General features: G+C 34.6%; 1 long non-coding RNA gene across 1 annotated transcript; it reads right to left on the bottom strand.

Annotated features, from left to right (window-relative positions):
- Nucleotides 1-1,312: 1,312 nt before the first annotated feature.
- LOC136224380 (uncharacterized) lies at nt 1,313-9,111 on the bottom strand. The gene is made up of 4 exons (XR_010686398.1): nt 8,129-9,111; nt 7,938-8,051; nt 1,783-1,883; nt 1,313-1,706 (listed from the first exon to the last, which is right to left on the bottom strand). It is a non-coding gene; the product is annotated as an uncharacterized lncRNA (long non-coding RNA).
- Between the last annotated feature and the right edge of the window lie 2,915 nt (nt 9,112-12,026).

Consider the following 12,026-nt stretch of genomic DNA (forward strand, 5'->3'; position numbering starts at 1 on the left):
TTCTATCTGTCACTATAAAAACCTTTGTCAAACTTATCATTCCGAGTTGTCCTCCTACTTCTAGAATAACTTGAAATATAACTTCTATTGACTATTGAATATAGGGGTGAGCATGGTCCGGTTCGGTTCAAAAACCGAACCAAACCAAATAAAACCGAACCAAATAAATATAATTTTTATAAACCGAACTGAACCAAACTATAATTCGGTTCGGTTCAAACCGAACCGAATTATTTCGGTTTGGTTCTATTCCAAACCAAATTAGAGATAATTAACTAAATAGTGTTCCTGATACTTTTTCTATATATAATTTTAAAATGTTTTACATATTTCCCTCCATTTTACTTTGTTTATAAATCATAACAAAATTTTCAAATAATGTTTCTGGAATTTGTTCCTGGAACTTTTTCTTTTATAATTATAAATGAATTCATTTAAAATAAAAATCTTATAGTAATGAATGGAATAAGTTGGTGTTGGGTATATATGTGAGTTGTATTCCTCTTTTCGACTTTCTCTATAAACTTAAAATGTTTTTAATTTTTTTTAATAATCAAATAATATAATAATAGTTTGATTGCATTTACAAGGGCTGGGCAGATTAGTAGTAACCACATAATTATAATAGTTTGATTTGTAGTGTACTGGGTTATTTAATAACCAAATAATAATTTAATTCGGTTTTTCGGTTTGTACCCAAACCAAACCGAACCAAACCGAAAACCAAAGTTGCATAAAAATGAGAACCGAACCGATCCGAACTACAATTTGGTTCGGTTTGGTTCGGTTTTTTCGGTTTGGTTTTTTTGATTTTTGATTTTTGGTTCGGTTTTGCTCACCCCTAATTGAATATGACTATTATTAACTATAATTATTAACTACTTATATATATTTAAGTTGTAATATTTAACTTATACTTCCTCACCGTTCTCAAATATGCTATTCCTTCTAAAATAAACCTGAAAAATTAATCTTTATGACTATTGATTATTGCCATCTGTTTACACTGTAATACCTAATTTGGGCCACCTATCCATTTCTAATTGTCCATTTCCTTCCAAAATAAAGATGTAATATCTAAGACTTTGAACACTAATAGTGGAAATATTACTTTTCTATCGCATTATTTATATTTATTTTAAAGATGAAACTAAATTTCTAATCAATAATATTAAAAAAATTAATTCTTTTGAGATTATAATCTCAATTTGAAATAGAAAACAAGTAATAATCATACACTCATTCAAAAAAAAAATATCAATGCAATTTACAAATATAGAACACTATATAAAAAGTACAATCAACAACTATATCATCATCTTAATCTTAGTCATCTTGATCTTAATACTAATATAGTAAAAAATTAGCACTCAAATTAACAAAATTTGAAATAAACATAATCAACAAATGATAATTACAGTAATAAAAATTTGACATGTTCAAAAATTCATCAGAAATCAACCTCAGATTGTTTGTTCATCATCAGTGGCACCATGTCGTCATCACGATCGTGATACTCATATAGTAAAAAATTAGAACTCAAATTAACAAAATTTGAAATAAACATAATCAACAAGTGATCATTACAGTAATAAAAATTTGACATGTTTAAAAATGTCATTAGAAATCAACCTCAGATTGTTTGTTCACAGAACAACTTCATCAATGGCTCAACAATATCATCACTCTGCAACTTCGGTTGTTTGCTGCCCAAAACAATTTAAAATGCTAATTAGTTACTTACTTAAACACTGAATCGCCAATTAGCTAAAAGATTCATACCCAGAAAACCTTCAGTTGAATCATCACCAGAAAGACCTAGCATGACCTAGAATAGCGTCGCCACCCAAGTGTTCTTTTACATAAGATGTCACATCATATACCTACAGTTACAGAACATGAAAGTTTCATCACAACAACAAAGATGAGTGCCACAATAAATCGTTTATCCAAAACATAAAGACTTAATAAACAACAGAAAGCCGACAAAATGCAACGAGAATAAAGAAATTTAAGTATCGGACGAAATGACAATAATGAAAAAGAAAAGGCATACATTCCTTCATAAACATTAAATCCGTAAATACTAAATTTATTATGAACAACTAAGAATATATGTAGACTAAATATCTATGCATCATGGCTACACTACTAGCTAAAAGTGCAGGTGCAAAATCAATTCAAGACTCGATATCAGCCTCATTGTTTTCAAGACCAAGATATTTGTTAGAATAGTTATCTAAGTACTTGAAAAGAATAGAAAAGATAGTAAAAGTAATACCAGTGAAAGAGAATCAAGTAGGGAATGGACATGCATAACAAGCATGAACATTGTAAAAAGAAGGGAGGTGTGATAGTTTGTTTCGCCTAGTTGGGAGTAGACTAGGGCCGTAGGGGCAGTATAGTAAATAAAGAAGGGTATTTCTACGTCATCCAATCTGACCAACCAGAGTCATCCGGTCCAACCAAGTGACCTCTCACCCAACTATGAATCCGGTTTGATGTAAGGTCTGGTTCTGATAACATTGGTTGAGAGGAGAAAGAGAGTATTAACGGTTCATGTTAGTCGACACCGAATCATTTCGGGACTAAGACTTTGTTGCTGTTGTTGCTCTTGAGAGAGTTTGGGCTCTGCCTCTTCAGTCAATTGAAGTATTGCAAATTGCTACTAGTGAAGATCTATCAATATCACAATATTTTTCTACTCTATTGTCATTTGTGTTTGAGCCTTTTAATACTTGCAAAGACAACATGTATCTTTTTAACAATTGCAAAGACTCCTAATGTTTCATTGTCTTGTCATCATAGAGATTCACCTCTTTCATTGAAAGTGAAAACATTAAAGGTAACACTTTTCCATATTGATCATTCCTAAATGAAATTATGGTTCAAATTCCGACCTAAAACCAAACATTTCTAGTGCATTTGCATGATCATTTGCAAAAATAACGAAACCTCCATCCTATTTGTATTGCAGTTACACATTAGTTCTGTTGCGTCTATTTTTTGAGAAATCATGCCACAAATTTAGATCCTAGACATATTCATATAACAAGGATAGATAAAACAACTATTCCAGCATTCAGTTTCTACACAAGTAAGGGGTTTATAGCTATATAATCACATTTTAAGCAGTAAATACCTTGTAAACAACCCACGAGGAGCAACACCAATAACAAGCTTTTTGATATTGCTCTTATTAACTTCCTCTTTTATCCCATTAGCCACATCATCTTATTCAATTGTGACGACATCTACTTGCACATATATTCAAAGAGCGCGCTTTAAGTTGTACTTCTTAAGATTCTATTTCAAAAATTCAACTGTAATAGAGAGAGAGAGGAACCTTTCTCCGAGTGCAAAAGTTGCTGAAAGGTAGAAGCATTAGACTTGTCTGCCACTCTATTTCCTTCCTATATGCTGCAGCTATATCATCTCGCACTCGTGCGATAGGAATGGAATGTGTTATGAACCTTAGCGTAGGATCTAGTCACAGGTCTAGACACAATAGAACTCTTCTTTGAATCTATATTGAATTGACAAAAAAAGCAGACTCGTCCTTGACAGAGCCCCTTTCTAATTCTGAATTTTGAGAGAATAAAAGTTGATGTATTATTGAATAGAAAAGCCTTTATTTATAGGCTGCAGATACAAGAGAATTCTAGATCCTAAATTATAGGGATAATTATATCACCCCCTAATTTATAGGAATCAAGACTAATAATTAAAGGAAGTAAAATAATGTCTGAAATAACAAAAGGAAATAAATTTAAATTCTAGAATAGGAAAGTATTTAGTAGGAAAGTAATAGGAGAGTATTTAATAGGAAAGTAATTAGGCTGATAATTTCTTCTTTCTTTGGGAATATCTTCCAATAAGAGCGTCCGTATCATTACTCCCTAACTTGATTTTGAGCTTGTCCTCAAGCTCAAACCCTGGATAAGCTTCTTGAAAGTGTTCTAATGGCTCAGCAAAGAATATACCAGCCACGTAGATAGCAGTAAATGGATGGGCCAAGGGTATAAAATGAGCATACTTCGTAACCGATCTACCACCACCAGTAGCACTGACTTCCCTCGATCTTTAGGTAAGCCCTCCATACAGTCTATAGAGATATCCACCCAAATTTGTTGCGGGACAGCAAGAGGTTGAAGTAGTACTGCAGGTTGCAAGTTTTGCCATTTATGAGTCGTGGCTGAATTTTGCGTCTGCATTAAACTGAGTCGGGGTTTTGCCATAGGAGGTTGTCCTCGCCATAAAATCTTCTTTCCGTTAAGGTTAAATTTCATAGTCAAGGAGCTAAAGTCGCACAGAATAGGTCCAAGGGTACAAAACCATTTGACTCCCAAAACCACGTCGAATCCCTCCGATGGTATAGCATAAAAATCAGCCTGGAAAATATCGTCTGCAACCTGAAGAGATACTAACTTGCATATTCCCAGGCTTGAAACACGTTCTCCATTTGCCACTGAGACTTGCAGCCCTGGTCGGTTCCAAATCTTTAGTCCTACATTTGAAAGGAAGCCCTCACGAAGAAAGTTGTTTGTGCTGCCCAAATCAACTAAGACTGAAACACTAACACCTGATATTTTTGCTAGTATCTGCATGGTAGGAGAATTGCAGGTTCCGCTAATGGCATTTAGAGAAAGCTCAAGAATTTCTGTCGTCTCTTCCTCTTCATTATATGAATCTACTACCTCAATCCAAAATAACCGCTTGCATTTATGTCCCTATGTATAACAGTCATCACAATTATAGCATAGTCCTTTGGCCCTCCTTTCAGACATTTCTGCTCGTGTCAGCTTCTTGAAAAATGGCATGGAAGAGTGCAATTTACTGCCACCTCCTATTGATTTGACAATTTTTCCCCCACCTTTTGCAACCATGTTCTTGCTAGTGGAGATAACAGTTTTGCTTCTGTTAGATTTGGGGATGGACCAGTTTGTGTTGGATCGCGAGTCTAAAGTTGATTGTGAGATTCTTTGTTTATGTTCTAATGTCCGAGCCATATGCATAGCAATTCCGAGGTTACCTGGCTGTTGCAACTCAACATCAATCCGGAGTTCTTCTTTCAACCCAGCGGTAAAAAGATCCACCTGTTGGCAAGGAAGAAGTCCTGAAGTCTGAGCCAATAATGATTGGAATTGTTGTTGATACTCTTCGACTGAACCAGATTGCTTGAGTTTGGCTAATTCTCCCAAGGGATTATTACTCATAGCTGGCCTAAGGTCATTAGTGCCGTCATAGGTCAAAAATTCCATCTTGGAATAAGGAGGTTCCATAGATCTTCCCATCGGTGGTTCAGGTCTGCAACCTAAACTCGAGGTTCTGTTGCTGCCAGGAATTCCATTGTTTTGTCCCTCTATATTATTGCCGCTAGATCCCTTCTCTTTTTCCCGAATTGAAACGGATAATTTTGCAATTTGTTTCTCCAATGCACTTTGATGAGACATTTGTTCCATAAAAGCATCCAGCTTCGACGCCAAATTTTGTGTGTCACCCATGACACCAAGCTCTGATACCAAGTTGTTATGAACCTTAGCGTAGGATCTAGTCACAGGTCTAGACACAATAGAACTCTTCTTTGAATCTATATTGAATTGACAAAAAAAGCAGACTCGTCCTTGACAGAGCCACTTTCTAATTCTGAATTTTGAGAGAATAAAAGTTGATGTATTATTGAATAGAAAAGCCTTTATTTATAGGCTGCAGATACAAGAGAATTCTAGATCCTAAATTATAGGGATAATTATATCACCCCCTAATTTATAGGAATCAAGACTAATAATTAAAGGAAGTAAAATAATGTTTGAAATAACAAAAGGAAATAAATTTAAATTCTAGAATAGGAAAGTATTTAGTAGGAAAGTAATAGGAGAGTATTTAATAGGAAAGTAATTAGGCTGATAATTTCTTCTTTCTTTGGGAATATCTTCCAATAAGAGCGTCCATATCAGAATGGAATGACTAAGGCAGGAAAGAAAGCTTACTCGGCGTGGGAACAGAATCATAGGGCGGACATGTAACAATTTGAATGCAACATTTTCCTCTGGGATGAACATGTCCAATGCCCAATTCACTAAGTATTTGCTGTTCCTTTTTCCATCAATGGTTAAAGGTGGGTGAGGAGGCAAACCAATTGCCTTTTCAGCTTCAACCATTTCACTTCCCTCAATTACTCACCAAGTTCTCTCTAGAACCAGACTAATTATGCTGCGAAAAGGATTTAAAATTGGTGATTAAGAAAAAATAGTAAGGTTTATCAGTTCCTTTTGTTCTTAAATTCAGATGTCATGTGAAAATATCATTGTTCCCTAAATTCTCAAGTGGAAAAAGGACCTGATTTTTCCCCAGGGAAAGGTACATAAAAACCAGATAGCTGGAAGTCCTCTATGTTCTTATTTGTTTACCATGCTATGCCACTATAATCTACACAACTTAATTCCTAAACCCAAAAATTAAAATTCCATTCAAGAGAAATTCTCCAGAAATTGACCAATTTAATAATTTAAAACTCGGATGAAAACATAGAAATGACATAAAATGGAAAGTCTGAAGCCAAACATAGCATGTAACTTTTTTGCGGTTTTAACAAGAATTATAGTAGCAGAGCATTGTACAATAGATCAATTGATTAATTGTAATTATCATGCAACTGAAAACTTTCTCTTGACTCTTACAATGAACATTGATGTTTAAGGCAAAGCCATGTATTCTACAAAAGCAAACCAGCCACATGGATCACCGTACTAATCATGTAAAATATCATAAATATTTGTGCTAATCATAACTCTTTAATTGACAGAATTCAAAGTTGCTGCTATGTGTTTATCCTAGAAATTTAACGCCTCTATTGCATCATTTACCACCTAATGACAATAACCAGTTTATAAATTTAATTAGGACTGTAATTGGGATTATCAATTTCATTAGACATCAAGGTTAAGAAAGTTCCTCAATATACCAATTCTCAGTATTTCAGTAATTTATGGTAATATACATTCCAGACCCCTATACCAATGTTGCCAAATGCAATAAAGCAACCTACATCAACTTCACATTCGAATCCAAAAAATAAAGAAAAGGGATTAAATGATAGATAAAACCTGTCACACCCAAATAATTCCTTGAGAATTTCAATGACCTACCAACTGCTAATAGCTAATATATAGTTATGATATTAAAGTATATATGAATTTGACATTCTCTATTACAAGTCACTTAAGAGACTTGACAAGTTGACGTTGGTAAAATGAATCAAGAGAATCAAACAGAATTTGGATGAAAATAAGCATTACTGTATACTAAGTTCTGTAAAAATCTAGCACAGACTTACAATCTTTAGCTTCCAGTATAACATAAACACTATGGCCGTTGACCAGTTACATTGCCTCACTAGACTTATAGTCCAAGGGCAATAAATTCATGACACAAATTAGGTCTAAACAAAATGAAGTCAAATGGCATGTAAAAAGTCGTGTGACCTTATCAACACAAGATTTCTTCTTAACAAGTATACTGTCACAGCTTAAAAATTGTCCTGTTTTAAACAGATGTCTGACACTACATCTAAACATCAGCTTTGTAAGGAATGGTAACCAATCAGCATAACAAACATAACATAATCATTTAACATAACCTAATTCAATGCTGTGAACATCCTCTAAAGGGTCTGCAAGCATGTTATGAGTCATGACCTAATTTCAAGTAGCAATAAACCAAAAGAAGGAAAAATTAAGTCTGGTATTATAATTCATATTCCTCTGGCTTATGGCATAGCTACATTATCAAATTCAGAACCAATAAACCAAAAGAAGGAAAAATTAATTCTGGTATTATAATTCATATTCCTCTGGCTTATGGCATAACTACAGTATAGTAACATTGTAATTTGGAATTAATCAATAATTAATGAACAGAGAGGAAAGTAATCATACCACCGGTAAATGCACAAGTTAAACCAACGGCAAACGCGAGACAGATGGTAAAGACCCCAAGGAGAAGATAGTTTACCGGATGCCTCTGGTGATAGTAGTATAACGGCCAAAGAACTGCAACGATTTCCGAAAATTAGAAAGCAATAACGAAAGCACCAAACAGTAAAAAGAACGAAAAGGCAGAATGGTACCGATGAAGGGCGAAAAACAAAGCTTGGCATACCCCGAATGCGATCTTGACTGATTTCGAACTCAAATGCGATTTTGTTTGGCATATCGAATGCGATTTTACCTGATTCCGAACCCCGAAACAAGAGTGATACAGCCGGAGATGGCTGATGGATTGAACGAGAGAGATTAGACGGAGAAGGGCGGCCGGAGATGGCCTGATTTGTGATTAGTCGTACGTTTACTTAATAATTGAAAACCTAATATTAAAAGGGTTAAGGTGCAAAAATACCCCTAACGTTTTGGGTTAGGAGCAATTTTACCCCTAACGTCTAAAATGGTGCAATTTTACCCCTAATGTTTGTAACCAAGAGCAATTTTACCCCTAACGTTGATAAATTAGGTCAATTTGATAAATAATTCATCAAACTGTCCTCTCAGCCATGAATCTTGTCATCTACACTTCACACGCATGTCATGTTATCAGTAACAAATCACAAACTTATGTTGGGATGTGAAAAAAATATAATATCTTTTGTACGAATAAGACAAAAAAAAAATCAAAAAATTCACCGAATTTATAAATATTAATCTCCAATTCTATTATTAAATTACAAAAAACATGAAATCTTTTTTTATATAATGATTGATATGCAATTGTTGGTCGAAATAAAGAACAAAAATGTATGTGTTTTATAATAATTTCTGAAATTGACCCAAATTATCAACGTTGGGGGTAAAATTGCTCTTGGTTACAAACGTTAGGGGTAAAATTGCACCATTTTAAACGTTAGGGGTAAAATTGCTCGTTAGGGGTATTTTTACACCTTAACCCATATTAAAATAAACAATTAAAATTAAAATTAAAAATTAAAAATTAAAAGAAGGCATAACGATGAGAGCCGGCTGGATCTCCGAGATACAGTGAGAGCGAGAGAGGGCTGAGGGATAGACGAGAGAAATGAGATGGAGATGGGCGGCTGAGGGATTGGTTACTTAATAATAATTAAAAACCTAATATTAAAATTAAAATCAAAACAAATAATTAAAAATTGATTAGTAGGGGGTTTAGTTTTTCTATTTATAACTCAGCTAATTGATCACTGTGACTCTTTTTTGGCGATGTGGGATGTGGGATAGGTAAATAAGCACCCACACAACTTATTACTATTAGACTATTTTTTGGGGTTCTCTTTTATTCTCAACTTTTTACCCACAAAACATAAAGGCTATTTGGCCTTAAATATGAATCCAAAATCAATTAATACCTCAAATTACATAAATTATCAATCAAACACAAATTAACTTTTATCAAATTAGAAAAAAAAAATATAATTAAGCCTCTGAACTTCGGGATCAAGCCTCTAATCAATTATTTTTCCACATTGAGCCATTGATCATTGATTCTATTATGAATTCGGCCCTTATTGAACTTTTTCATCGAATTTGGACGGCACGCATTATTAGGGTGATTCGGTCTATTGACGTAGATAAATAAAAATAAGAGTTTATTAACTAGGATAGATAAAGAGTAAAAAGTAAAAGAAATTACAGAAATCAATTTCCATTAGGTTCTTCCAAGCTCGAGTTTCTCATCTCCCATTTTGCGATTTTCAGCATTAGAATCGCCAAATCGATCTTCTATTTTCCCAAACTCGACGAAAAAGTTCAATAAGGACGGAATCCATAACAGAATCAACGATCAATGGTTTAATGTGGAAAAATAATTAATTATGGGTTTGATCCTTAAAACATGTAAAGTTCAGGAGCTTAATTATACTTTTTACCATCAAATTAAATAAATCATCATCAATCAAACACAAATTATATAAATCATCAATCAAGCACGAATTACATAAACCATCAATAAAGTCCTTAACTTTTGCTAAACTCTCCAATCAAGCACAAATTAAAACAAAGTTCATATTCTTTTAACATTTTGTCTATGTTTCCATTTCTTTTTCTTTTCTCTTGAATTCAGATTAAGCCTCTTTGATGTGTTTGGGATGGGGTTTTTGGCCTAAATCCAAATTTCAAATTTTTTTTAACATGTTAAGCCTTTTTAAATCCAATTTTTTAAAAGAAGTTTTACATTGATACTTGAAAATTGGTTCTGAAGCACTTAGATTATAACACGTATATATATGGAAAAAAATTGAAATAAGTCCAATGTAGAAAAAAAAATTACACGCAGAAGTGATTAATCATGTATCTGCTACTGACTGGGTGGAATTAGCAGTATAAGATTAAGACTACGATGTGTGCTGTGACATGATGATCCCTTTAGCATCCAAGAAATGATTTAAAAGGTTTAAATAAGATAAAAAAATATTAGAATTGAATAAATGTTAAAAAAACAAGAAAGGGTTATCCAAGATGCTGTTAGTACTAGGAGGCTTCATCTGGTTTCCATTAATAAATTCTGCCCTCCGATCACTCATTTGTTCTTTACTGATGATGTGATGATCTTTGTGGATGGAAGTAAGGAGCAAATTGGTGTGATTATGGATATCCTTACTAACTTTTGCTCTGCTTCTGGTAAAAAACTTAACATTCAAAAGTCTAGGATGTTGTGCTCTAATAACATGAACCAAAGGGTCTGTAAGAATTTGAGTAAGATTTCTGGTATCCCTCTTACCAAGGCTTTGGGTAACTACCTTGGAGTTCCTCTCCATAGTGACAGGGTTTCAAAGGCTTCTTTTAAAGAGATCTTTGATAAAACTAATAAGAAGTGTGCGAATTGGAAGGTCAAATCCATGTCTCTGGCGGGCCGGCTTACTTTAATCCAATCTGTGAACTATGCTGTTCCAAATCATTTAATGCAAGCTTGTAAGCTGCCGGAACCTATTCTTAATGGCCTTGATAAGACCAATCGTCGTTTCCTTTGGGGGAACTCGAAAGAAGGAAATAGAGTTCATCTGGTTCCTTGGAAGTATGTCTGCCAACCTAAAGATAGGGGAGGTTTAGGGATTAGACAAGCCAAAGATAATAATAAAGTTCTATTGATGAAACTTCTTTGGAGAATATGGCAATCCCCGTCGGCTCTTTGGGTTCGGTTGTTGTGTGGTAAGTACAGAAAAGATAAGGTTTTTGGGGGGCCAAAAGAAAGGGTTCTGTGTTGTTCCTTCTTATGGAAAGGGGTTAATGCAGTTTTCTCAGAGTTCTGCTCTGGGATTGGTTGGTCAGTGGGAAATGGCAGATCTATTAGTTTTTGGAAAAATATCTGGCTAGAGGGGAAGTCTTTATTAGAGGAGTGTATTTCTCCTCCGCCTCTGAAGATTCGTCACTGGAGTATTGCCGATGTGGTTAACTCAGAGGGAGGTTGGATTTGGTCCATGTTTGAGGCTTACCTTAATCTGGAATCGCTCCTGAAGATCTGGGGTTTTAAAGTGAGCATTGAGGAAGACGATAGGGATAGTCACTGTTGGTCCCTTACAAATAACGGGGCCTATTCTTGTAAATCTACATTTGAGGCATTCTATATTAACTCGGATTACCCCCCTTCAGTTGCTTGGAAGAGCATTTGGGCCCTGAAGGTTCCCTATCGCATTAGGAGCTTCCTGTGGCTTAGGGCTAAAGACAGGTTGCTCACAAACGTGGAAAGGAAAAGACGTCATTTAGTGGAGGCTGATACTTGCAGTAGATGTAAAGGTCAGGCTGAAACTATCTACCATACTCTTAGAGATTATGCGAAGAGCAATAAGGTGTGGAGGGAAGTTCTTCCGGGCTATTTGCTTCCTAAATTCTTAGCCTATCCTGGTTAGGATTGGTTCATTGATGGAATTAAAGGATTATTATTGCCTGAGATTGAGCATGGTGCTATTCTCTTTGCTGTTGTTTGTCACCAGCTGTGGCAGTGGAGGAATGCAGATATCTTTAGAGAATGAGCAATTATCTTTCCTAATTTACTTGCCTTTTTTT

The sequence above is a fragment of the Euphorbia lathyris genome, chromosome 3, assembly GCF_963576675.1.
Source record: "Euphorbia lathyris chromosome 3, ddEupLath1.1, whole genome shotgun sequence".
NCBI lineage: Eukaryota > Viridiplantae > Streptophyta > Magnoliopsida > Malpighiales > Euphorbiaceae > Euphorbia > Euphorbia lathyris.